Source organism: Amphibalanus amphitrite, unplaced genomic scaffold (assembly GCF_019059575.1).
Source record: "Amphibalanus amphitrite isolate SeventyFive unplaced genomic scaffold, NRLGWU_Aamphi_draft 000067F_arrow, whole genome shotgun sequence".
NCBI lineage: Eukaryota > Metazoa > Arthropoda > Thecostraca > Balanomorpha > Balanidae > Amphibalanus > Amphibalanus amphitrite.
This window is the reverse complement of record NW_024881563.1, coordinates 238,500-266,018: the sequence shown is the minus strand read 5'-3', so window position 1 is coordinate 266,018 and position 27,519 is coordinate 238,500. Positions and strand designations below refer to the sequence as shown.

The 27,519-nt window shown below is 48.4% G+C and overlaps 1 protein-coding gene across 3 annotated transcripts in view; it reads left to right on the top strand.

The window, feature by feature from the left end:
* The window catches only part of LOC122378890 (selenoprotein M-like), a 122,547-nt gene that overhangs the window by 44,073 nt on the left and 50,955 nt on the right, over positions 1-27,519 (top strand). The window lies entirely within an intron of this gene.

The following is a 27,519-nucleotide window of genomic DNA, read 5'->3' as shown; positions in this document are numbered from 1 at the left end:
TGTAAGGAGGGCTATTAAGGTTTCATCTACCTATGACCTGATGCACTCTGAATTCACAAGAGTCAAACAAGTCTTAGTCAACAACGGCTATTCAAATAGGGCAGTAGATGCTGAGATCAAGGCGCAACTGGAAAAACACATGGATCGTAGTGACGCAGTGGGTGCTGGCGCACAGTCAGAGACGCATCTTACATTGTTTTATCGAAACTTCATGAATACGTCCCACAAGGTTGACGAAACAGTCATTAAGCACATTGTAAAGAAAAATGTTAAGTGTGTACAAGACAACCAAAAACTACAACTGGTCATCTTTTACCAAAACATGAAAACACGTAGCCTTGTCATGAAAAACAACATCAACTCTAGCAGAGATAAGTTGAAGTGCACCAATGTAGTGTATCAATTCACATGTCCTCACGAAGATTGCAGGCTTCGTAAAGAAACCTATATTGGTGTCACTACAACTTCGCTCTCTAGAAGACTCACTATGCATTTAAGAGATGGAGCACCAAAAGAACACATGCATGAGAAACACGGCTCAGCACTTACAAGACAACACCTGACAGAGAACACCACCATCATCACATCATGTCACGATAAGCGAAAATTAGCAGTGTTAGAAGCACTACACATACATGAAAAGCGACCAACGCTTAACAAACAGGTCCAACAGTATTCCAATCTTTTACTCTGGGGAAGTGTAGCAGCATGAGAACATGGGTTAGAGCAGACAACTTACTGTGCCGCAGCGGTGCGATTTATGTGATTGTCGTCGATTGAATGTTTGTATGATGTAAGATATTTAGGAAATTAGGCTCGCGCAAACTTGCATTTTATTATTGTCATTTATGTATTGCAAACCGAAGCTTGCAAACGTAGCATCGAGCGAACCATGTTATCTTGAAAATGGATAGCGGTGTCTATTTGAAACGTCGAATTATGCATATAAATGTCACTTGGTAATCTTATCTTTGATCTGACGTCTGAGCAAAAAACACCCATAAGAACGATAGAAAAGCTTCAAAAGAAACGTGAAAAGGCAAAAAACGCGGTTATTTTTAATAAAACTTGTATTCAAGAAGATATCCTGCCGAAATATACAAATATATATATATATATATATATATATATATATATATATATATATATATATATATATATATATATATATATATATATATGTTGCAGGCACTTTAGAAAATCAGTCATTTTGTAAAATGCCTAGGCATTTTACAAAAAGACGGCTGTTTGAAAAATGACTGAACGCAACCAGGCTTTTTTCAAAATGGCTAGCCATTTTACAAAATGACTAGGCATTTTGCAAAATGCCTGACCAGAGGCCTCTTGCACCAAAATCCTCTTGCACCAATGCTTGGATTATTTTGCATCGTATACCCAGTCCAAGTCTCCAATGTAACAATTTGCATGCAAAATTTTGCAAGCACTTGTAGGATTATGTATTGGGCTATTGCAAGCAAATTTACCACCGTTAGATTAGCTTATTCTGAAACCGGTTTTTCGATTTTACCTAGCTAGGTAGTTTGGTGCAAGAGGCCTCAGCATGGAACGTAGATCCCACTACAGATACTATGGCCAACAGTTTTTGGACGTCTTCCTATACCTTATAGGTACAGTCCACAGCAGAAGTAATGTGGGGTTTCAGTCATGGGTATGTTCTGCTTCTGAAGCCTAGGAACGATTAGCCAGACTACAATGAAACTTTGAATGTAGCTTATATGTATCGTCACCCTCGCAGCTGCAACATTAGCTATTGACATCTTCTTTTCGATCACTCCGCATTAAACAATCGCCAGTCAAAGCCAACCGTTGAGATTGGTAAAACCCTACATTACTTTAGCGGTGGGCTGTACGTGTTCACTCACTGTTCAGCCTGTAGCTGATCGATTTGAAGGTCTGTGATGACGACAATGCTGAGTAACGACCAGGTTGAGTTGCAGACTCGGCTGTAGCATAAATCATTGTTTAGTTAACGCTGTAAAAACTCCCAAGTACCTACATCAACGCCGTTCATGTTCTGCCTGAAACTAGACCTAACAAAACCAGCCGGAGACCGGCCCTAGTCAATAGGCAGGCCCGGTTGATGTACAATTACATGTAAACGAATGAGTGTAGTCTTTGTTTGATTGTGCCATTACGGACAAAACTGCATTATGTATTTGGACATTAAAAACACGTTCGAATTTAATTATAATTTCCCACTCCTTCTCTCTCATCCTCACATTTTAAGAAACATCGTTGCTGTCAGTTCTATTTATTATTGCAGTGCGTACTGCGATGGCACCGGCTGCTGCACGTTAGGCCATGCTTCCTGCACGTACAGCGTGCTGTGCACATCTTCCTGCATGAGCACTTCAAAAATCCCTGGCCGGTGCCCCCTGACGCGAGACGCGCGGCCTGTCGCACGCTGACTGTGCCGTCGGGGACATCGACACGCCGGAGATGCTGACCGCGGCAGACGTCCAGCTGGTTGCGGGTGTACTGGCCAGCAAGGCGCCCGTGTCGGGTGCCAATCGTGTAGAGATCGTCGTTAACCTGAGAAGGTTAACGACGTAGGACGTAGGACGAGAGCGTTGGTTTCAGAAGACACTAACGCCTAAGTGTGTGGGATCGAATCCTCGCGACCTCTAATAGTTTTACAGATACAGGCCGGCATAGGGCCAGTCGTTTGTTGACGCTCCAGATCGATCATTTTAACCCGCGCCCCACTGGGGTCTGCGTATAACACGCCCTACTGGGGGGGGGGGGGGCTTTACATAGCCCCCCCCTCCTAGCTCTGAAACTACTGGGCCGATCGTCAAAATTCAAACGGCGTCTGATAGCCCTGGAAAAACTGTCGAGCGAAAGCTAATTTCATTGACCTCGAGGTCACCGATAACGTCACAGGTCAGGTCAAAGTAAAAGTTATTAGCATTTCGGCTTGTTCACATTTTGGGCTCTGGCCGCCGTCTTACAAGTCAGATCAGGCTCATTTTTGGTTTACACACTCGTGGACAGATGCTCTAGATGCCTTGAGGGTACCAAACTTGTACTTTGATTTTCAGGTCAGGGTCAGGTCATCACAGGTCACCAAAATATTATATCATGCGTCGGTCACGTAACACATGTTTTTTGGTCCATTTAGGCCATAAATTTCGAATTTGATGTCGTCTGTGTCATTCGAGGCCATTTTGAGTCGAATTTAGCTTAGGTCAGGTCACTTTCAGGTCAAAAAAGGTCAAATTTTGAAGTTTACATTTTTCAACAAAAAAGGTGTATATTGGATGCAGTTTGAGCTCAGGAACACGATGATGCTATTTATATTGGTGTACGATGTCAAAAACGTACTGAAAAATTGATTTGAAAAATTAATACCTAATTGTGAATTTTTTTTGCAATAATGCGTATAACTTGGCCATTTTTGAAGATATTTCGCTAAAACTGGCTAGAGCTAGTCATAAGCATGCGTTCTGTCACATATATTCCGTTTTTTTTTTTTCGAAAAGTCAAAAACTTTTTGAAAAAATGTAAAAATATAAATTTTGAATATTATTTTATAAAATTTTCGAAATTTTCAAAATTTTGAAAATCCGAGATAGCAGTTTGATAGCGCTTCTAAGTCCAATTCTAAGTCCTTTCGTGCAAAGAAATTGGATCTAGCTTAAAAACTGAGCTCTTGGGAGCGATTGCCATGGTTCAATGTTTTGCGTCGAAATCGGCCGAACATGACGTCACTCTGACGTCATTTCCGGCCGACCTATGGTAGCTACGAAGTTCAAATTTTGACACAAGGTGTCAAATTGATGCAGCCGAAGGTACTGAAAGTTTGGCGTCGATACGTCAAGTGGTTTGGAAGTTATTGCAGAAAAACGGGAGGGGGCTATGAATAGCCCCCCCCCCCCAGTGGGGCGCGGGTTAAATCCAGCAGCGTCGCTGACGTGGGGATTGGAAATGTCGCGGGCCTGCACTTCTCAAAATAGAGGTAGGTATGGACTTCCCACTGCTGGACTCCTCTGGTCATAATGCTGGACTCCTCGGTCCACCTACACGCTACCAAAACCTATATAATTAGGTACTCGTATCTACAACACGCTGCTCAGTCATTTTGTAAAATGGCTAGGTATTTTGTAAAATGCCTAGGCTTTTTGCAAAAAGCCTGGAAAATCAGGCATTTTGCAAAATGCGTAGGCATTTTACAAAATGACTGATACAGGGTGTTGCAGGTAAATCCGACACTTGGAAAAAACGTGTTTATTCGAGTGCTATGCTCACGATGAAAAGTTGGGCAGTATGTTACATCTCTATGATCAATTGCCTCCCCAAAAACACAAACACAGGATCGCCAACGGACGCCCCCACGTCTTCCAGCAAGACTCCGCCCCGGCGCACAAGGCCAGGACGACGCAGGCGTGGCTGCTCAACAACGTCCCTCACCACTGGTCGCCGGACTTGTGGCCGCCCTCCTCACCTGACTGCAACCCCCTCGATTATTTCTTCTGGGGCGTGATCGAGGCCAAGACCAACAAGCACGCACACAATACCGTCGACTCTCTCAAGGCCGCCATCGCGGCAGAGTTCGCCGCCGTAGACAAGGGCACGGACGCCAAGGCGTGCGAATCATTTCGCCCTCGGCTTGAGATGGTCGTCGCCGCCGACGGCGGTTACATCGAGTAGAAGTGCAGCATATGACTCGAACTGGTGCTGAATAAAATGACAGGCCTGTGTGTGCAATATTCATGCTTTCATTGCCGATTTCGTATTTTGCCTGTCAAGTGTCGGATTTATCTGCAACACCCTGTATATATATATATATATATATATATATATATATATATATATACAGGGTGGGGCAGAAAGATTTACCTCTTGATTTTTGAAAATATTTCGGTCCAGAACTAAGATATTCAAATTATTTTTGGTACACGTATTCAGTAGCATGTACACATCTCAGCAACGGCACTATGAACCAATATGGCCACCTTTGGTCTTCACCCCTGCCCCGAAACCTCCCCCTGCGGAGAGGCGCGAGCGCCGCACGGTGTCCTCGTCGAAATTCGACCATGCCGTCTCGAGGGCCAGCTTCAGAGCGGCGATGCTGCTGTGTGGTGTTGCGCACATCTCGCTCTCCAGGATGGCCCAGGTGGTGAAGTCCATCGGGTTCAGGTCTGGACTTGATGGTGGCCACATGTCCTTGTCCCAGAATCCAGGCATGTGGGTCTTGCACCAATGTTGAGTGAAGTTGGCCGTATGAGACGACGCAACGTCCTGGACGACGACGTATCCGTCTCGGAACGACTGAGCGATCCAAGGCAGGGCATGTTCCTCTAGCAGATGGACATAAACGTGTGAGCTGACTTTCACACCCGCCTCGATGAAGATCAAGGGTCCTTTTGAGCCGTCGAATGCGACGGCAGCTCAAATCATGACACCAGCAGGGTTGTGGCGACCAAAACTGGCCTGGATAGCAGGATTAATGCTGCATGTACCATCTGCCAAGATTATGTCGCCTTGAGAGTTCATCTGGGGCTGAACCGTGGAAATCTTTTTTTATCAGATCAGAGGAAGACCTTGCTACCGGCGCTTCTGATTTCCTCCAATATCTTTTGGGCCCTGTGAAGCCGCCTCTCCTTGGATGCCGCCGAAATTAGGTGTCGACGTTGCATCGTGTACGACACAAGGCTCAAAACGTCGTTTATGATTCTTCTGATCGTTTTGGGCCAAAAATCGAGGTCCTTTGCCAGTTTGCGCATGTTTCGCCAAGGATTTCGAGACACCATCTTGTGTACGGTATCAACCAGCTTTTTGGTGCGGACATGTCTTGTTCTGCCTGGGATGGGCTTCGTCGACACTGTACCTGTCCCTTTAAGGCATTTCATTAGATTGTTAACAGTTTTCATGGCAACACCGAGCTGTTTTGGAACGTTTCGGACGCTGTGGCCAGCCTGCATCGGCGCCGCAATTTGGGCTCTTTTTGTAATCTCCGCCGTAGCTCATCAACAACCACGACGGAATTAAAACCGATCAGAACAATTATACACGAGTCAGTTGGGAAATCGCATGCAAAATCTTACTAAAATCCGTCCAAAACTTTTTGAGTTATGGGCTAAAAACAAACAGGTAAATCTCTCTGCCCCACCCTGTATATATATATATATATATATATATATATATATATATATATATATATATATATATATATATATATATATATATATATATATATATATATATATATATATATATGCATTGTTCATTGAACTTGACAGCAGATTCTGCTTTAATAAGCTTCTTGTTCAAGTGTTCGATAGATCGAATGGTTTTCTTGACGTGACACGATACTTGTTTAACAATCTCATTAAAAGTTGTCATATATTGAGTTTATTCAAGACTTAAGCTTTCGAAATTATCACAATTTCATGATCACAAGGTTTCAGGGTTTTTGTTTTTATCAACAACTAGAGGTACAGGTTTACGCGATAACTGTATGTTTTGATATGTATGATTAACGGATGCATTAGTTTGGGTGTAGAAACTTGCATTTTTATTGGTATGATTTTTGTAGAAGTGGGTAACTGCTTTTAATTGAACTGTAAAGTATGATGGTGATGCATGCGAGTTCTTCGAGCCCTTTGTAAGTTAAGATGTTACTGAACGCAACCCTACCCTACCCTACCCTACCCTACCCTACCCTACCCTACCCCTACACTACCCTACCCTACCCTACCCTACCATACCCTACCCTACCCTACCCTACCCTACCCTAAGCTACCCTACTCCTACACTACACTACCCTACCCTACCATACCCTACCCTACCCTACCCTACCATACCCTACCCTACCCTATCCTACCCCTACACTACACTACCCTACCCTACCCTACCTTACCACTACCCTACCCTACCCTACACTGTAAAAAAAGTTTAGCACCATAGAGGTACTTTTCAATTGACTAATTTTCAGTACCCTAGCGGTGCTAAGCTAAGCATTTTATTCGTACTTAACTGAGATCTAGTTTAGTATCAAGGTGCTAATATAAGTACCCATATTTGTTTAGCACCCGTGTACTAAATGTAGTACCCTACACCTGCTAGACCAATTTTCAGTACCCTAGCGGTGCTAAACTTTAAAAGGTGCTAAGAATAGCATGCAGTTAGTACCTTCCGTACTCACATATGAACCGTTTTAGCGCTATTGTTACCCCACGACAAGTAGAATAATGCTAACGAAAGCATTGGGGCTGAAAGTAGAATATCTATACTATAATAGTTAAAGCTGCTGCATGAAAAGTTCGCAAAAACTGCTTCTTTAGCAGCACATACTTTCACTAGTTACTGCAAAAAGGACTAATCAATTACCAAAAAGGAAATTGTGTAAGGCCGAAAAGACGTGCAAAAAAGGTTATATCCTAGATAAGTGATAACTACAAGTCTCAATGATTGTGTTTTGCATTCTGCAATATTCCCGTGTAAGTGCATCTTTCAAGCATCCAACACATTATAAAATTAAAAAATAATAATGGAACATTTATTAACACTTCATATCATCTGCATGAAAAACAAATGTAAATATATACACAAACAAACGCACGGGAAATAACGAAAGGTCGCTCATATACCTGCACACTCGCAGTGACCGACGATTAACGCGAGATCGACTGGGGGAGGCGGGGGGGGGGGGGGTCGTTGAACCGACGTTCCGTTCATGGCCATAAGTTCGACCTCATCCACGACCAGACGGCGTTTAGTGATAGACGGAACCGGAGACCCCGTGTTGTTGTCGTAGTTGTCCTCCATTGTAAGTGGTAGTCGACGGAAGAACTGACCAGGCCCCATGCCTGGAGCAAAAAAAAAAACTGGATCAGTTCCAAGATTTTGTTTCTGTTGAGAGCTATTTTCGCAAACAACACAACTTTCCTTCAGACCAAGAAGCGCCATTTGCCAAAGTCGGAATAAGAAGCACTTAAACAATATAAGATAATGTCAAAAAATACAGCGTGTCAGACTCACCAAAGTCGATCAACGTCGGTGTCGGTGGCATGTGTCGGTGGCAAATGCTCATGTACCACCCGGCCCCGGAGCACTTCACTTCACTTCACTGCACTGCTGCACTGCACTTCCCTCCACCTCAATGCATCCCAGAGCAGGGGCACGCACTCCCATGCCACGCACGACGGATTCCACCGATAATAGCTGATTTAAGCTATCATTCCAGAGCTATCACTCGGTGGCATGTGCCCGGAGCACTTCACTTCACTTCATTTCACTTCATATACCGGAGCACGTGCACACACTCCCACCACGACCAACGGACTCCACTAAAATGGCGCAACACGTGGCCGGAAACAGCTGGCACGCGCATGCGCATATCGCTCTGCGCCGTCAAAACGTGCTAAAGGGCTGGTGATAAGACTCCCAGAGATTTGTAAAGCAGGGCTTAGCTACTTTCTTTGGCGCCAATTTCAAATTTGTTTCCTCTGTAAGCATGTCCTGTTCTATTGTGATGCTAACGTAAGCACCATATTCAGCATTACCAACTTCTAAAACACTTAAAATGGTTCTAATTAGAAATCCAGCTTGAAAGAGCACTCACTGATGGACTGGGTACTATAGAAGAAGTAGACGTTAAGCTCAGTAGAAGAATAGGTGATCTAAAGTTATAATATTTGATGGGAATGTTAGCTATCATTAGCACAGTATTAGCACCATGCTTCTTTGTAAATACGTCGTAGGGTTCTTTTGACGCTAAAAGGTGCTACGAATAGCAGCCGTTAGTACCCCAAATGCTAAACTTTTTTTACAGTGTACCTACCCTACCCTACCCTACCCTACCCTACCTACCCTACCTACCCTACCCTACCCTACCCTACTCCTACCCTACCCTACTCCTACCCTACTCCTACCCTACCCTACCCTACCCCACCCTACCTTACCCTACCCTTACCCTACCCTACCCTACTCCTACCCTACCCTACCCTACCCTACCCTACCTTTCCACTACCCTACCCTACCCTGCCCTACCCTACCCTTACACTACCCTACCCTACCCTACCCTACCATACCCTACCCTTACACTACCCTACCCTACCCTACCCTACCCTACCCCTACCCTACTCCTACCCTACCCTACCCTACCCTACTCCTACACTAACCTACCCTACCCTACCCTACCATACCCTACCCTTACACTACCCTACCCTACCCTACCCTACCCTACCCCTACCCTACCCTACCCTACCCTACCCTACCCTACCCTACCCTACCCTTACACTACCCTACCCTACCCTACCCTACCTTACCCTACCCTACCCTACCCTACCCTACCCTACCCTACCCTACCCTACCCTACCCTACCCTACCTAACTCTACCCTACAATCCCCTACAATCCCCTACCCTACCCTACCCTACCCTACAATCCCCTACCCAACCCTACCCTACAATCCCCTACCCTACCCTACCCTACCCTACCCTACCCTACCCTACCCTACCCTACCCTACACTACCACCGACAGTCCAAGTTTCAGCTAAATCGGCCCAGAAACGGCTGAGATATTGCAAAAACAAATTAATTGTTTTTGGGGAATATTTGTTTCTGGTCCCTAAAAAGCTGTTCCTGGCACCTAATTGCTGATCAGCCCCAAAATGCTTATTCGACCCTAATATCTGAATCTGGCACCTAATTGCTTCCACACAGCCTAAAGTTGCCAGATCGTCTAGTTGAACTCCGTATTTGCTGTTTGCTGATTCAGCACCAAAACCAAAACATCCAGCACCTATTTTATTCCACGTTTGCCTACCTAATTCGCGTAATCTTCCTGATTTTATGTATCCTAACAAACATGAACGTTGCATTCGGTGATGTCAAGTGCCATTTTCGCCAGTGGAGATAATGATTAATGACATTTCTAGCCAAAAGAGAATCACTAGCCAGCTATGGTGCAGCATAGCAAGACGCTCCTATGCCAGCCCGCTATGTAGAGATTATTGCACCCTCAGCCATTTTAACGTGAAAAGTTTGGATCCGTCACTTCCAGCCAGGCTCTCAGGTCATAAACTGGAGTAAAGCAAAATGTCAACTCTGAACAGACATGCCACGCAACCGGCCCTCTTTTCAATATTATTAGCTTTCTGGCTTTCTGCAATCATCGTCTGACTCCATCTCGATCAAACGCAGCGTCCGGTTTCTACAGGGGCGTTTGACTGACCGGCCACACAATAACCAAAAACAAAATCAAAGCTTCATGCACACATAAGTAAGAAACGGATGAAAAAGGCACAACCACGGCACAACTCTGCGCGGCAAACAACGGACAATGTCCCACGCAAGATCTCGCGTTTCTTCAGCGGCCTTGAACGGAATGAAAACATTACATTTCTTTTTTGGAGCTATTTGATGACGTCAAAAAATACAATACCCGTTTTAATGGTCAAAATCGAGACAATTACTCACAAAAATGTTTCCCTTTAAGCATTACAAATAAATACTTTTAAATATTTAAATGACATTGTTTTTTTCAAACAAATCAATATTATTTGCTTACTTAAACGTCATATACAATGCTGAGATCACTACGGGGCTGTCTTTAGAGTGTGGCTGCACTGGCAACCTTTAGGCTAGACTCCAGGGGTCATTATACCAGAACAACATGATTCTACCAGCCAGTAGTTCCTTTTTCTACTAGATTGGTGCTACGCTCAGCATTTAGGTGCCAGATTCAGAAAAAAGAGTAAGGCGTACCGATGAATAGGTGCCAGAAACAGCTAATTAAGGTCATTTTCCATGATTGGTGCTGGTATCCACCAAATAGGTGCTGAGGACCAATTTTGGGGCGAGTCAGCTTTTAGATGCCAGAAATAGCTTTTCTGGGACGCAATTAAAGGAAAAGTGCCACCTCCGTGAAATATGAAGATATCGTTGCTTTTCATTTTGACATTATTATTTTTCATTTTCTTTTTAAATCTGGTGCCAGAAGTGCATAATTCGCAAAAAATTATTTCAAACTATTTAACATATTGGTACTATGTTTGTACTCTCTACCGCACCTTCTGTATGATGTCATAGCGATGACGTCACACTTAAGCCAATCAGCCTTCAGAAGACAGACTCGTCGGATTGTGTCAGATAAGCTGATTGGTTAAAGCTGAGCTGATTGCAGCTGATTGGTTAAAAACCAAAGCCTCGCCGCGGGTGGCTGTATTACAGGATAAGAACGCATTCTTGGGATAAGACCGCATTCCTGGCATATTTTCTTTTAAAATTGCCGATACCTACGAATGGAGGCCGAAATCGGCGGTAAGGAGGTAGACTCTCGGGGTTTTCGGACACGGGCTACAAGATGGCTATCTCAGTTTCAAACCCCATGTTAAAGGTGGCCCTTTTCCTTTAAATGGCGTCCATTGTTTTTACTGGCGAATCCCCTTGGCGAGCGGTGCCTTGTGTCGGCCTTCGTTGGCTCTGATGCTTTTCACTCAGTTTTCTAAGCGAACAACTGAGCCTAAAGCACGTGCCTTATGCTCGGCACCGGTCGCGGCCCCACCACGTGCACACCGCTGAACCAACCCCCTCGAAAATTTAATACGACAAATGAGTGCACGCGCTCGACTTGGCATGAAAATTTCACCCCCGTAGCCCTCACCGTTTCCGAGCAATAGCCTGTTTAATAAGTGTTTATGCCGATTCTAATGCTAACCCTATGGCGCACATGAGCACGCGCCACGGGCGCACCCCCGGCCGCATCGTGCCCAAAATTTAATGCGACCTGTTGAATGACGTGACCCACGAGTCGTGAAAATTTCACCCTCCTGCGTCAATCGACGGCGCCGTAATAAGCCTTTTAGGGAGTAACCCCGACGGCGGCGTGGAACTTTTTAAGATTTATAATAGTAGACTAGAGGTACAGGTTTACGCGATAACTGTATGTTTTGATATGTATGATTAACGGGTGCATTAGTTTGGGTGTAGAAGCTTGCATTTTTATTGGTATTATTTGTGAAGAACTGGGTAACTGCTTTTAATTGAACTGTAAAGTATGATGGTGATGCATGCGAGTTGTTCGAGTCCTTTGTAAGTTAGGATTTTACTCAATTCAACCCTACCCTACCCTACCCTACCCTACCCCTACCCAACCCTACCCCTACACTACCCTACCCTACCCTACCATACCCTACCCTACCCTACCCTTACACTACCCTATCCTACCCTACCCTTACCCTACCCTACCCTACCCTACCCTAACCCTACCCCTAAATTACCCTTACCTACCCTACCCTACCCTACCCTACCCTACCCTACCCCTACACTGCCCTACCCTACCCTACCCTACCCTACCCTTACACTACCCTACCCTACCCTTACACTACCCTACCATACCCTACCCTACCCCTACCCTACCCTACCCTACCCTACCCTACCCCTACCTCTACCCCTACACTACCCTACCCTACCCTACCCTACCCCACCCTACCCTTACCCTGTAAGCGTGGGCCGGGGCGACGACGTCGGCGTCGGCTCTCGAGCACGCGGGCCAACACAGCAGTCGGTCATCTTCTAATTTATTAGAACCATAGTCTGGCCAACAAAGCCCGCGTCCTTCAAACCGCGTCCTTCAAACCGCGTCCTTCAAACCGCGTCCTTCAAACCGCGTCCGTTCGAGATCAGACGCACTCAATCACCATGTGCACTTCACAGCGGTCGGCACGGAAATAGCCCACCTGCGCGGACACGCCCCGACCCCCGGCCGGCGCAGGGCCGGACGGCACGCGATTGGTCGGCGCCGGGCGGTCACGTGACAGGTCGCGCAGGACGTCACATCCGCCGGACAAAAGGAAAGCGACAACTAAATAATAATAACGCGTTAAACAGTGCACCACTTACACTCTCCCCCCTAATGGAAAAAAAGACACGCGAGTAAACGTATTTCGGTAGCCGGATCACCAACAGTCACAGAGACGCAGCAAACACACCGCGTCATCAGTAATGTCACTAATGCTTCTTCAGATGACGACCTCAGAAACGTTATGATTATCAGCCATTTCCGGTACAGAAACTTTCCAAGCACAGGCGAGCGCTACCTTCATTCACCAAAGGCACAACACCGACTAGAATTCGTATACAATTCAGACGCTGTCCGCTACAATGCCCATATCACTTATCAGTAACTGCTGTCCGATAATATCACGCTGAACAATCACGCATTCTACTCACCTAACTAACACAAAAACAGCAAAACTAGTCATAGGTCAGGCGGTCTGGAGGCACGCCCTTTGTGCTCCTAGCTGACCTACGGGGAGCGGGTAGTGGCCTCGCGGGACCCACAACAGTCTGCTCATCTCTCGAGCTCGCCTGAGTATCACACATCACTTGGGGAGTGAAAAGCATATAAGACGGGATCAGGAACGGATGAGGGGCTCGGTCTGGCTGCTCGACAGGATTCACAGGTTCAGCTGGTACACTTGAATGCCCATTCCACTGAAACCCATTTATCTCACTGTCAATGCCACCTCCACCCCTCAGCGCAGAGCCCGAGCGAGTCCCACCTCCCACTGGGGCGGGAGTCGACTGTCCCGGCGCTGGATCTACGTCATCACACACTCGAGGCTTGAGACGATTGTGATGGACCAGCAATGTCGACTTTGCACCTAGCACTCGTATCCTATAATTTAACTCTCCGACCTTGTCGACAACGACTGCCGGCTTCCAGGGTCTCAGAAACTTGTAGTACGCTCCCCTGGGAACCACGCCTTTGTGTAAATAAACCTTGTCTCCTGGCATGAAATTGAAATCATGAATTCTCCGATCATAAATACACTTGTTTTTCCTATGGCTCTCTCGCGACTTCTGAAGAGCCGCACTGTGGAAGCTCCTCAGGTTAGATCTGAGCTCGTCCAAGTACTCAGTGATGGACTTTGTCCGACCTTTGATCGGCTCACCGAGCTCAAGCTGAACGGGCAGACGAGGCTCACGCCCGAACAGGACACAGTAGGGAGAAACGCCCAGTGACCGGTGTACTTGGGAGCGCAACCCAAGCAGTAACAGTGGCAGATTCCGGTCCCACTCGGCATGCTGATGGTTCTCCAGAAACTTTGAAAACATGCTCAGCAGCGTACGATTGGTCCTCTCCACGATGGAGTTGGCCTGGGGATGAAAACTAGTCGTCTTTGACTGATCAATCCCCATCATCTCACAAGTCAGTCTCATTACTTCCCCAACAAAGCAGCCTCCGCGATCAGAGTGGACCCGTCTGGGACAACCAAATCGGGACACAAACTCATTCACAAACACCGATGCAACTTCAGTTGCCTCCTGCGTCTTCAGCGGGTAAGCCTCCACCCACCGAGAGAAATGGTCAACAACCAGCAGGATATGCTTGTGGCCACTGGCCGTCTCCGGCAGAGACGAGAGAATGTCGAGGCCAACAACCTCGAGTGGCTCACTCGCCGAGAGCTCGCCAAGAGACGCTCTGGGCGCGGGAATAGGAGCATTCCTGGATCCACACTGAGAGCAGTGCTTACAGAAATCGTCAATGGCGGTTCTCATCTTGGGCCACCAGAATCGGAGACGGACCTGCTCAAACAGCTTATCGGCCGCAAAATGGCCTCCAGCTGGTCCAGCGTGAAGTGATGCCAGCGTACCGGCAATCAGAGATCTGGGCAGAACAAACTGCAACTGATCAGAGTCATGCGGCTGTCGTCTGTAAACTCGGTACAGTACTCCGTCAATCAGCCGCAAGCGTGACCACTGCGAAAGGAATTGACTCGCGTCAGGCGAGTGGAGCTCGCGCTTCTTTGGCTTTCTGCCCGCAGACAGATGCCGTGTCATCTCACAGATGTCTGGATCAGCGTCCTGCTCAGCTCTGATGAAGCTGGTGGACCAGTCGGTCGCAGTCACACGAAGTGTCTGCTCAGAACCGAGCGGCTCAGTCTGACACGCCTTGTCAGTGACGTCATCAGCCGGGAGTCTGCTGAGGGCGTCAGCCAGCACGTGCTCAGCGCCCGGGCGGTGCTCAATTGAGAACTGAAATCGCGCGAGGATCTCAAGCCAACGAGCGATAATGCCGGTAGGGTTGCGGAAATTCATTATCCAACGGAGCGATGAATGGTCAGTGCGGATAACGAACTGTCGACCGAGAAGGTACGGGGCAAACTTCTCGACAAAAATCACCACTGCCAGTAGCTCTCTCTTAGTGGTGCTGTAATTGGTCTGAGCTTTTGAAAATCGATGACTGCCATAGGCAATCACCTTCTCATCATCACCAAAACGCTGCTTCAGACAAGCACCAGCCGCCTCGAGAGAAGCGTCGGTCTCGAGAATAAATGTGCCAGAGTCAGGCCTGAAGTCGGGAACTGCGAGGATCGGCGCCTCACACAATGCTCGACGCAGCCGGTCGAACGACGTCTGGGCCTCATCGGACCACTGAAATCGAGTGTCCTTGTGCAGAAGTTTCTGCAGAGGCGCGGCGACGAGGGCGAAATCTTTCACATGCTTTCGCATGTAGCTGGCCATTCCCAGAAAAGAGGCTAGCTGCTTGGCCGTGCGCGGAACAGGCCACTTCGCCACTTTGTCGATTTTGTCTGGATCGACAGCGACGCCCTCACTGGAAATCACATGGCCCAAAAACTTAACGCTCTTCTGGAAAAATGAGCACTTGCTCAAATTAATAGTCAAACCTGCAGCGTGTAGCCGGCTCAAAACCAGCTCCAACTTCCCCATCACATCGGAAAAATCGTTGCCGCCGATCAAAATGTCATCAAAATAAGGCCAAGCTGTGTCAGGAGGCAGATCACGGAGTACCAGATCCATGAGGCGCGCACAAGTCATCGGCGCACCGCTGATACCTAGCGGCATACGGCGGTGACGATACGAGCCGAACGGAGTGACGATAGTCGTCTTATCGGCGTCTTCAGGGCACATGCCGATCTGATAAAAGAACTGCTTCAGATCCAGCACACAAAATAAAGAGCAACCTCCGAGGGAATCCAAAATGACATCAATACGCGGAATCCCATACGCCGGAATTCGGGTAAGGGCATTAACGCGACGCAAATCTGCACAAATGCGAATGCTACCATCCTTCTTTGTCACCACACAAATCGGTGAGCCCCAGCAACTGCCGAAGTTTTCCTCCAAAATTCCAGCTTTCACCATACGATCCAATTCAGCTTTCACCTGATCCTGCTGAAACGGAGGGATCCTGCGAGGAGATGATCTCACAGGCGGGGCGTCGACCATATCGATACGATGCTGGATCAGAGGAGTAAATCCAACATGACCATCTATCATGTCCTCGTAAGTTGAAAATAAAGAAATTACTCGCTCCTTCTCAGACTCACTGAGATCGGCACCGGACAACTGAGAAATTAAATCAGCTCGCCAGTCCGACTTGGATTGGCTCTCAGGATAAAGCGGATGCTCGGCTACACCCACTTCGAGTTGTCCCAGCTCAAAACGCTTCGGAATGGTCACTGGCTCAGTGGAAACATTCCGGACGACACAAGGGACGGCCTGACCGGACACTGTAACCATGGACGGCACAAACTCGAGTCCCTCGATGTCAGCAGACGGCTCTAACATCGCTGGACCACTGAAATCAACATTTGGAACGAATCCCGGAATGATCAGCTCATGACCCGGAGGGACGGACAAATCGTGCTGCAAAATAACTCGGCCTACGGAAATAACTGAAGCTGACACCGATCGCACCACCCGAGATGGTGTCATCACGAGCTGTCCCCTGGAAACATCCACGACACATGGGCAGGCTGACAAAAACTCCAATCCCAGCAAGACGGGAACGTCAATGCTATCGGTCAGGGAAAACGAAACTGCAGTTGTCTGTCCTCCCAGCTTGAGTGAAGTCTTTACTTTACCCAGCAAAGGCAAGGGATCTTGGGTTGCTGTCTTAGCCTGCGTTGAAGTCTTCATGAGCGGTGGCTGGTGGGGTAAAACGTCAAAAACGCTCTTACTAAGCAAATTAATTGAACTTCCTGTATCCAACAAAAGTGAACAATTAACCCCTCCAACTACACCATCAAAAGTCATGTCGTTCCTCAGAGGTACGACTCTATCGGGAACTACCGAGGCAGAGCTAGACTCGCCGCCGGAGCGCTGCTCGGGACCGGCGCGCGACTGAGCGCGGTCAGCTGACTGGCCGGTGCGGGCGGCGGAAGCGCCTGAGGCACGCCTGGCGTCCCTCTGACCTGCTGTTGAGCGGGTCCTACCGTCGGGACGGTGGCGGGGACCCACTGGGAGTTTCCCGACTCAATCTGACACACTGAGGACAGATGACCCTTGCCACCACAGCGGTAACACACCGAGTTCCTATGGCGACAATCCCGTCTGACGTGTCCCTTCCTCCCACAACAAAAGCACGTCCTATCCTGTCTCATCGGTCTACTGGGACGCTGCAGGCGAGCTAGCTGTCCCTCGAGCTCCTTTACCCTGTCGCGGAGAGCCTCTGTCTCCGAGGAGACCTGTCTCACTGGTGCAGCCTGGGCACCAGCAAGTCGAGCTGCACAGCACATGTTGCGAATCGACGCGACTGCAGCCTCAAAAGTAGTGACACCATCTGAGACGAGCTTCGATTGGAAAGTCAACGGGAGTGACTGCAGAAAGTAATTGAACAAAAGTCCCTCCTCGTCACTATCAGGGAATGCGGCTGAGACTAAGCCCCTGAGGCGAATCACAAAGGAGTCTAGGTCAGCATTCTGATCAAACTTCACAGCCCTCAGCTGGACCTGGGCCTCGACGACACCACGAGAGGGGAAAGCCTTACGAAGGCCGATGAAGGCAGCTTTGACAGTTTTACGTGACTCTTCCGGCAAACAATCGTATGCGTCCCTAGCTACCCCGGAAAGACACAACGGCAAAAGTGAAGCTTGTTTGGTTGCATCAAAACCTTGCAAGAGTGAAAACGTTTCAAAATCCTGAATGAACCTCGTAATCGAGCCAGAAGGGCCAGAAAAAGTAGGCAAACCAACTGAAGCTGCGAAAGGCTGAGAGGTAGCCATGATCAAATGTAAGACGGAACAAAAGGAAAGAAGGATGCACAATTAGCGACTCTGCGTATTAATAAACACCTTTTTGAGTACGAATCAGTAAAACATAGTACCTAACTAAACGGCAAGGCGGACAGCGATCGGAATTTTAACAATATGAAACAGGTTACCCAAGCATCAATTAAACATAACGGCTACAGTCACACTCACGAATAAAAAAAATCAGTCTACGTAACACTCACGGTATCGTTGCAGTCCTCATTCAGTCACCTGATGTGTAGCACACACTCAGCTCGGCGTCGTGCGGGGTCCTTGGCAGTCTGCCAGCCGCACGGTGTCACGGCCGGTCACGGCCAGCGGCTCCTGGCACTCCGCCAGCTCCGGCCCGCTCGGTCGCGGCGAGTCGGCCCCCGGAGGGTAGGCTGTGCCGCCGGGCGCCGGCAGCGGACGGTCCTCGGCGGGCGGCGAACAGCTGTCAGCAGCAGCTGCGGCTGCGGCTGCGGCTGCGTCCTCGGCTGCGGATGGCGACAGGGTGGCTCAGGGCTACGCTGGTAGCACCACGTCGACGGTATCAGTGGCTCAGCAGGCCACGGAGCGCTGGAACTCAGCGCAGGCCAGCGAAGCTGAGAGCCAGCCCACGGCGACGCAGATGAAGCAGGCCATCGGAAGTCGCCACGGCTCGAGTCTGAGTCGACGGTCCAGTCGCTTCGCCCAGGCGTGTGGCTCGAAGAGACCAGTAGCTGCCATAGTTGCAGGCGCTGTCGGCTGTCTTCAACAGATCCCACCGCTGCCACCAAATGTAAGCGTGGGCCGGGGCGACGACGTCGGCGTCGGCTCTCGAGCACGCGGGCCAACACAGCAGTCGGTCATCTTCTAATTTATTAGAACCATAGTCTGGCCAACAAAGCCCGCGTCCTTCAAACCGCGTCCTTCAAACCGCGTCCTTCAAACCGCGTCCTTCAAACCGCGTCCGTTCGAGATCAGACGCACTCAATCACCATGTGCACTTCACAGCGGTCGGCACGGAAATAGCCCACCTGCGCGGACACGCCCCGACCCCCGGCCGGCGCAGGGCCGGACGGCACGCGATTGGTCGGCGCCGGGCGGTCACGTGACAGGTCGCGCAGGACGTCACATCCGCCGGACAAAAGGAAAGCGACAACTAAATAATAATAACGCGTTAAACAGTGCACCACTTACAACCCTACCCTGTCCTACCCTACCCTACCCTACCCTACCCTTACCCTACCCTGCCCTACCCTACCCTACCCTACCCTTACACTACCCTACCCTACCCTACCCCTACACTACCCTACACTACCCTACCCTAACCTACCCTACACTACCCTACCCTACCCTACCCCTACACTACCCTACCATACCTTACCCTACCCTACCCTACCCCTACACTACCCTACCCTACCCTACCCTAACCTACCCTTCACTACCCTACCCTACCCTACCCTACCCCTACCCCTACACTACCCTATCCTACCCTACCCTACACTACCCTACCCTACCCTACCCTACAATCCCCTACCCTACCCTACCCTACCCTACAATCCCCTACCCTACCCTACCCCTACACTACCCTACCCTACCCCTACACTACCCTACCCTACCCCTACCCTACCCTACTCTACCCTACCCTACGCTACCCTACAATCCCCTACCCTACCCTATCCTACCCTACCCTACCCTACAATCCCCTACCCTACCCTACCCTACAATCCCCTACCCTACCCTACCCTACCCTACCCTACCCTAACGTTACACTACCCTACCCTACCCTACCCTACCCTACCCCTACACCTACACTACCCTACCCTACCCTACCCTTCCCTTCCCTACCCTACCCCTACCCTACCCTACCCCTACACTACCCTACCCTACCCTACCCTACCCTACCCTACCATACACTGCCACCGACAATCCAAGTTTCAGCTAAATCGGCCCAGAAACGGCTGAGATATTGCAAGAACAAATTTATTGTATTTACTGGCGAATCCCCTTGGCGAGGGGTGCCTTGTGTCGGCCTTCGTTGTCAAAGGTCAATACGCCTACCCTACCCTACCCTACCCTACCTACCCTACCCTACCCTACCCTACCCCTACACTATCCTACCTTACCCTACCTTACCCTACCCTACCCTACCCTGCCCTACCCTACCCCTACACTACCCTACCCCTACCCTTACCCTACCCTACCCCTACACTACCCTACCCTACCCTGCCCTACCCTACCCTTACACTACCCTACCCTACCCTACCCTACCCTACCCCTACCCCTACACCACCCTAACCTACCCTACCCCTACCCTACCCCTACCCTACCCTACCCTACCCCTACCCCTACCCAACCCTACCCTATCCTACCCTACCCTACCCTACCCTACCCCTACCCCTACACTACCTTACCCTACCCTACCCTACCCTACTACCCTACCCTACCCTTCCCCTACCCTACCCTACCCTACCCCTACCCTACCCCTACATTACCCTACCCTACCCTACCCCTACCCTACCCTACCCTTACACTACCCTACCCTACCCTACCCTACCCTTACACTACCCTACCCTACCCTACCCTACCCTATCCTACCCCTACCCCTACACTACCCTACCCTACCTACCCTACCCTACCCTACCCATACTACCAGCTACCATACCTTACCCTACCCTACCCTACCCTACCCTACTCTACCCTACCCTACCCTACCCTACCCTACTCTACCCTACCCTACCCTACTACCCTAACCTACCCTACTATACCCTACCCTACCCTACCCTACCTAATTCTACCCTACCTAACTCTACCCTGCCCTACGCTACCCTACCCTACCACCCTACCATACCCTATCCTACCCTACCCTTCCCTACCCTACCCTACCCTACCCTACCTTACCCTACCCTAGTCCCTACCCTACCCTACCCTACTACCCTACCCTAACCTACCTTACCCTACCCTACCCTACCCTACCCTTACCCTACCCTACCCTACCCTACCCCTACCCTACCCCTACCCTACCCTACCCTACCCTACCCCTACCCCTACCCTACACTACCCTACCCTACCGTACCGTACCGTACCGTACCCTACCCTACCCTACCCTACCCTACCCTACCCTACCCTACCCTACCCTACCCTACCCTACCACCGACAGTCCAAGTTTCAGCTAAATCGGCCCAGAAACGGCTGAGATATTGCAAACACAAATTTATCGTATTTACTGGCGAATCCCCTTGGCGAGGGGTGCCCGGCGCCGGTATTCGTTGCCAAAGGTCAATGACCTTCCGGCTCTGATTATTTCCAGTCAGTTTTTAAGCGAACAACTGAGCCTAAAGCACGTGCCCTCTGCTCGGCGCCGGTCGCGGCCCCATCACGTGCACACCGCTGAACCCACCCCCTCAAGAATTTAATACGACAAATTAGTGCACGTGATCGACTTACAGCGAAAATTTCACCCCCGTAGCACTTACCGTTTCCGAGCAATAGCCTGTTTCTACCGATTCTAATGCTAACCCTATGGCGCACATGAGCACGCGCCACGGGCGCACCCCCGGCCGCATCGTGCCCAAAATTTAATACAACCTGTTGAATGACGTGACCCACTAGTCGTGAAAATTTCACCCTCGTGCGTCAATCGACGGCGCCTTAATAAGCCTTTTAGGGAGTAACCCCGACGGCGGCGGCGAACTTTTTAAGATTTATAATAGTAGACTAGAGGTACAGGTTTACGCGATAACTGTATGTTTTGATTTATGTTATGTTACGGGCGCATTAGTTTGGGTGATTGACTTGTATTTTTAGGTGTATTATTTGGGTAGATTTGGGTAGCTGTTTTTAATTGAACTGTAAGGGATGGTGATAGTTGCGGGGTGTTCAAGTGTTTTGTATGTTGGGCCCTTTTTGAACTCAACCCTACCCCTACCCTACCCCTACCCTATCCTACCCTACCCCCTACCCTACCCTACCCTACCCTACTACCCTACCCTACCCTACCCTACCCTACCCTACTACCTTACCCTACCCTACCCTACCTTACTACCCTACCCTACTCTACCCTACCCTACTCTACCCTACCCTACCCTACCCTACCCTACCATACTACCCTAACCTACCCTACTATACCCTACCCTACCTAATTCTACCCTACCTAACTCTACCCTACCCTACGCTACCCTACCCTACCCTACCTTACCCTACCCTACCCTACCCTAGTCCCTACCCTACCCTACCCTACTACCCTACTTTACCCTACCCTACCCTACCCTACCCTACACTACCCTACCCTACTACCTTACCCTACCCTACCCTACCTTACTACCCTACCCAACTCTACCCTACCCTACCTTACCCTACTACCCTACCCTACCCTACCCTACCCTACCATACTACCCTAACCTACCCTACTATACCCTACCCTACCTAATTCTACCCTACCTAACTCTACCCTACCCTACGCTACCCTACCCTACCCTACCTTACCCTACCCTACCCTACCCTAGTCCCTACCCTACCCTACTACCCTACCCTACTCTACCCTACCCTACTACCCTACCCTACTCTACCCTATCCTATCCTACCCTACCCTACTACCCTAACCTACCCTACTATACCCTACCCTACCCTACCCTACCCAATTCTACCCTACCTAACTCTACCCTACCCTACGCTACCCTACCCTACCTTACCCTACCCTACCCTAGTCCCTACCCTACCCTACCCTACGCTACCCTACAATCCCCTACCCTACCCTATCCTACCCTACCCTACCCTACCCTACCCCACCCCACCCTACCCTACCCTACCCTACCCTACCCTACTACCCTACTACCCTACCTTACCCTACCCTACCCTACCCTACCCTACCCTTACCCTACCCTACCCTACCCTACCCTTACCCTACCCTACCCTACCCTACACTACCCCAACCTACCATACCCTACCCCTACCCTACCCTACCCTACCCTACCCTACCCTACCCCACCCTACCCTACCCTAACCTACCATACCCTACCCCTACCCTACCCTACCCCTACCCTACCCTACCTTAACCTTACCCCTACACTACCCTACACTACACTACCCTAAACTACCACCGACAGTCCAAGTTTCAGCTAAATCGGCCCAGAAACGGCTGAGATATTGCAAAAACAAATTAATTTACTGGCGAATCCCCTTGGCCAGCGGTGCCTTGTGTCGGCCTTCGTTGGCTCTGATGCTTTTCACTCAGTTTTCTAAGCGAACATCTGAGCCTAAAGCACGTGCCCTCTGCTCGGCGCCGGTCGCGGCCCCATCACGTGCACACCGCTGAACCCACACCGTCGAAAATTTAATACGACAAATGAGTGCACGCGCTCGACTTGGCGTGAAAATTTCACCCCCGTAGCCCTTACCGTTCCCGAGCAATAGCCTGTTTTTGTCGATTCTAATGCTAACCCTATGGCGCACATGAGCACGCGCCACGGGCGCACCCCCGGCCGCATCGTGCCCAAAATTTAATACGACCTCTTGAATGACGTGACCCACGAGTCGTGAAAATTTCACCCTCCTGCATGAATCGACGGCGCCGCAATAAGCGTTTTTGGGAGTAACCGGCGGCGGACTTTTTAGGATTTATAAATAGTAGATGAGATGCAGAGTACATTGCAAGTTAAAATTCTAAGTAAAAGAAAATCGTGACATGGTGAGTAGCCATCTCCGTTGAAGCAATTTCTTGGCAGTGAGGAAAATGGGTACATGTAACCTACAGATATGGGTCATTCATTAACATCTACACAGTGCACTGTGCACATCCACAGCGTCAATGTTGAGGACAGTTTCCATCTAAACCTAGTTCCAGAGAGACAGTGTTGTTGTAGACTGGCACTGTTTGTTTAGATGAGGGCTGTACTATCGGATGTACAGGGCCTCTGTAATCCATATTCTTCTATGGTCATTACACGAATGGATGACATCCGTGTTTTCGGTGAGCGTTTTGCGTGTGATGTCTTGTCCGTGCTCCTCTTTTGCGTGCTTCTTGATGGCACCTTCCCTGAGGTGCATTGTTAGCCGTCGAGAGAGGCTGGTCGTCGTAGCGCCAATGTATTTATCGCGGTTGAGGAGTCTGCAACCTCCTTCAGGGCAACTATACTGATAAATCACATTGGTTTTCTGTAGATGGTTGTTTTTCTTCGTTCTGGCTTTTGTTTTTTGCATGTTGTTTTTCAGCACAAGACTTGATGTTTTGGCTGTGTTGTAGTATATGACGACATTAATACGTTTGTTGGCATTAATTTTATTATTTACATTACAGATTGTATTACATTAATACAATCTGTGCTTGTGACGTTTGATGTGATGATGTTTTTCACGATACGTTCTTCAAGCTTGTAGTCAGAGTTCATCTGACTTCGATAGAACAGATTGATGTTGTCTTTCTTGTCTGATGTAAATTGGTGGTTTTCATGAAGTTTGTTGAGATGCGACCTAATTTCTGAGCTGACTTGTTGGTTGCTGTAACCGTTGTTGACCAGCACTTGCTGTGTTCGGATCAGCTCGCTGTGCATTGTTTCCCAAGAGGAACAGTGTGTGATCGCTCTTCTGACAAAGGAGCGAATCACGCTAGCCTTGTACCGTTCTGGGCACTCGCTTCTAGCATTGAGACAGCTGGGGCATTCCACGATAGATCGTACCAGGCCCGTCACCCTCATCTCTCAGATTTTAATGAAAATCGGTCCTAGGGGTAATCATAGGCCCCAAAGACGCCTGGTAAATTATCAGACTTCTCAGATCAAAACTTTTTGAGTTATATTGCATTACATTTTTTTAACTTCGGTATGTAACGGTGAGTTTGATGGCCTATAACTCAAGAACGGGTTAAGCAACCAACAAAAAGTAAACAACACTAAGCTTGCGATGAATCAAAAATTAATATTACTATTTAAAAATTCCAAAGAAAAAATTTCATTGTTGAGCAAAAAACTTAATCTTTTTTCATTTGCCTCTAATGACTTTTGGGACCAAAATTTTTCACATTTTTATTTTTTCAAAATAATCTTCATGTCATTGCAAATCGACATGCAAAAAATTAGAAAGGTGTTCTGTCTATAAGTTCCTCATTTTCCCGCAAACAAAATGGGTTTCGGAGGGGTTGATACGACCCCAGCACGCCGTTTCGCTTCTAATAGAGCTAGAGCCTCGCGGAAAAAACGAGCGTGTGTGCCGTTACAAGTCTCAGCGATTGGTACCCGATTTTAAGGTCTCAGCTTAACCGGTAGCGTCTGAGGTCAGGTCACGTGACTGAAGTTACGGGTTCGGTTTTTTGTAAATAACTTCGCAAAAAATGGCCGCACAGCCGCGATTTTGGCATCATTATGTTCGCCTAGCTCAGGTGCATCGAATGGCATACTTTTTGCTAGGATGAGGTCAACTTAAGTAGTTGACCTCGGGTCAAGGTCAGTTCAGAGCCCCTCAGGTCACGAAGATTGGCAAAGGGTATCATATGGCATATCATTCGATTCGGAAGGTCTTCACGAGTCCATTGGTGGCTTTCCCGACTCTCTAGCTCCATTTGATCGGGAGTTATTGACGAAAAACTTGTATGACCCTAGTGACGTCATAAATGACGTCACGCAAGGTTAACCATGCAAAAGTAAAGCATTGGACTTTGCAAGGAGTGCATGAAATCACGATACCATGTACGTGGGATAGTTTTAGATCATTCTCGGCGCCAAAATAACAGTTTTTATATTTCCCCATTGATATACAACAGTGATGTCACGTGACCGACCTGAACTCATGTAACCTTGAAAAATTCCCAGATATGCAAGTTGTGAGACCTCTGGAGGACACCATGTATGCGTCCTGTAACTTTCATCTCGGACAGCTATGGTCATTGGCGCCCAAAACAATGTCAGAACCAAACAGCCTTTTTCACCCTCGCGCTTATAGGAAAGAGGGTTGAATGAACCCTCTTTTCACTTTTTTCAGATGACTCAGACTTGAATTGAAATTTCAGTAACCCGTGATGTCACTAGGCAGCTTTACCACGCCATTTGTAAGCTCCCCTCCCGAAATCACTATTCGAAACCGTTATCGTGACGTAAAATAAATACATTTATAGAAAGAACACCTTCCTAATTTTTTGCATACTTCTTAACAATGAGCCAAATATTTTTTTAAAGAAATAAAAATTCAAAAAAAATTTGGTCCCAAAGTCCAAAAAATACAAATGAAAGAAAACTCGATATGTCATATATAAAAATAGCGTATTTTTCGAAATTTCAAAAATACATATTAATCTCTGTTTCATTGCAAGTTCAATGTTATATCACATTTGGCATTTGAATAATCCGTCTTAGAGTTACAGCCCGCCAAACTTAGCGCTGCAAAGCAAGATCCAAAAAATGTTATACACCATAACTCAAAAAATACTTATCTGATAAGCCTGAAATTGTTACAGGTGGATTCAGAGCCCCTGATTACCCCTGAGACCAATTCTCGTCAAATTCCGAGAGATGAGGGTGTCAAATTGGAAAAAAGTGGTACGATCTATCGTGGAATGCCCCAGCTGCCTTCGTCAGTTGCCTTCCTATAGACCGATGTTACACACCTGCCGTTCGCGACTTCGATGTTGACGTCCAAAAAGGGGAGTCTGTTCTCGACACTCATCTCATAAGTGAACTTCAGTACCGACTGCTGTTCAAAGGTTGATTTGAGGGCGATCACTTGTGCCTCATCTCTGACACAGATAAGTATGTCGTCCACATACCTAGCGTACATGCTTGGCTTAATCAGTGGGTTTTCCAGGATACGGTTCTCAACAGAGCACATATAGAAGTTCGCGAAGAGGGGACCTAAGGGTGAGCCCATCGCGACGCCATCCTTCTGTCTGTAGATGGTGCCGTCGGGTCCTCTGAAGGGCGATTCTGTGGTGCAGATCATGAGCAGCTGTTGAAGTATCTTCCTAGGGAGGCGGAGAGATGGAAGAATATCACCACTGTACACATTATCAAGAATGATGTCTATCGTTTGTTCCACTGGCACATTCGTGAAAAGGCTCTCTACATCCAGCGATGCGAGAACACCATCGACTTGTTTCTCACGAAGGAGATCGATCAGTTCTTCGCTCGATTTCAGACAGTGCTTCGCGGGCATGAAGGGAATGAGAAGCTCATTTAGACGCTTAGCAAGCTTGTACGTTGGAGATGTGACCTGCGCTATTATTGGTCGCAATGGATTGTTCGTCTTGTGTGTTTTCACGTTTCCGTAGGCATAGCCTGGGCTGTATTCACCGACTATTTTGGAGAAATGGACCGCACCAGCCTCAGCATTTGCTGCGGTGATCAGACGGTTTGCTTTTGCTTTAACTTTATCGGTTGGGTCATCTTTCAGTTGTATGAATTTCGTTTCATCACTGAGTATGTCTTTCATCTGGTCGAGGTAAGTGTTTTTGTCCAGAACTACGAACACCGAAGACTTGTCGGCTCTACGGATAACGATATTCTCGTTTTCCCGCAGCTCCTTTGCAGCCTGTCTCAGTTCCT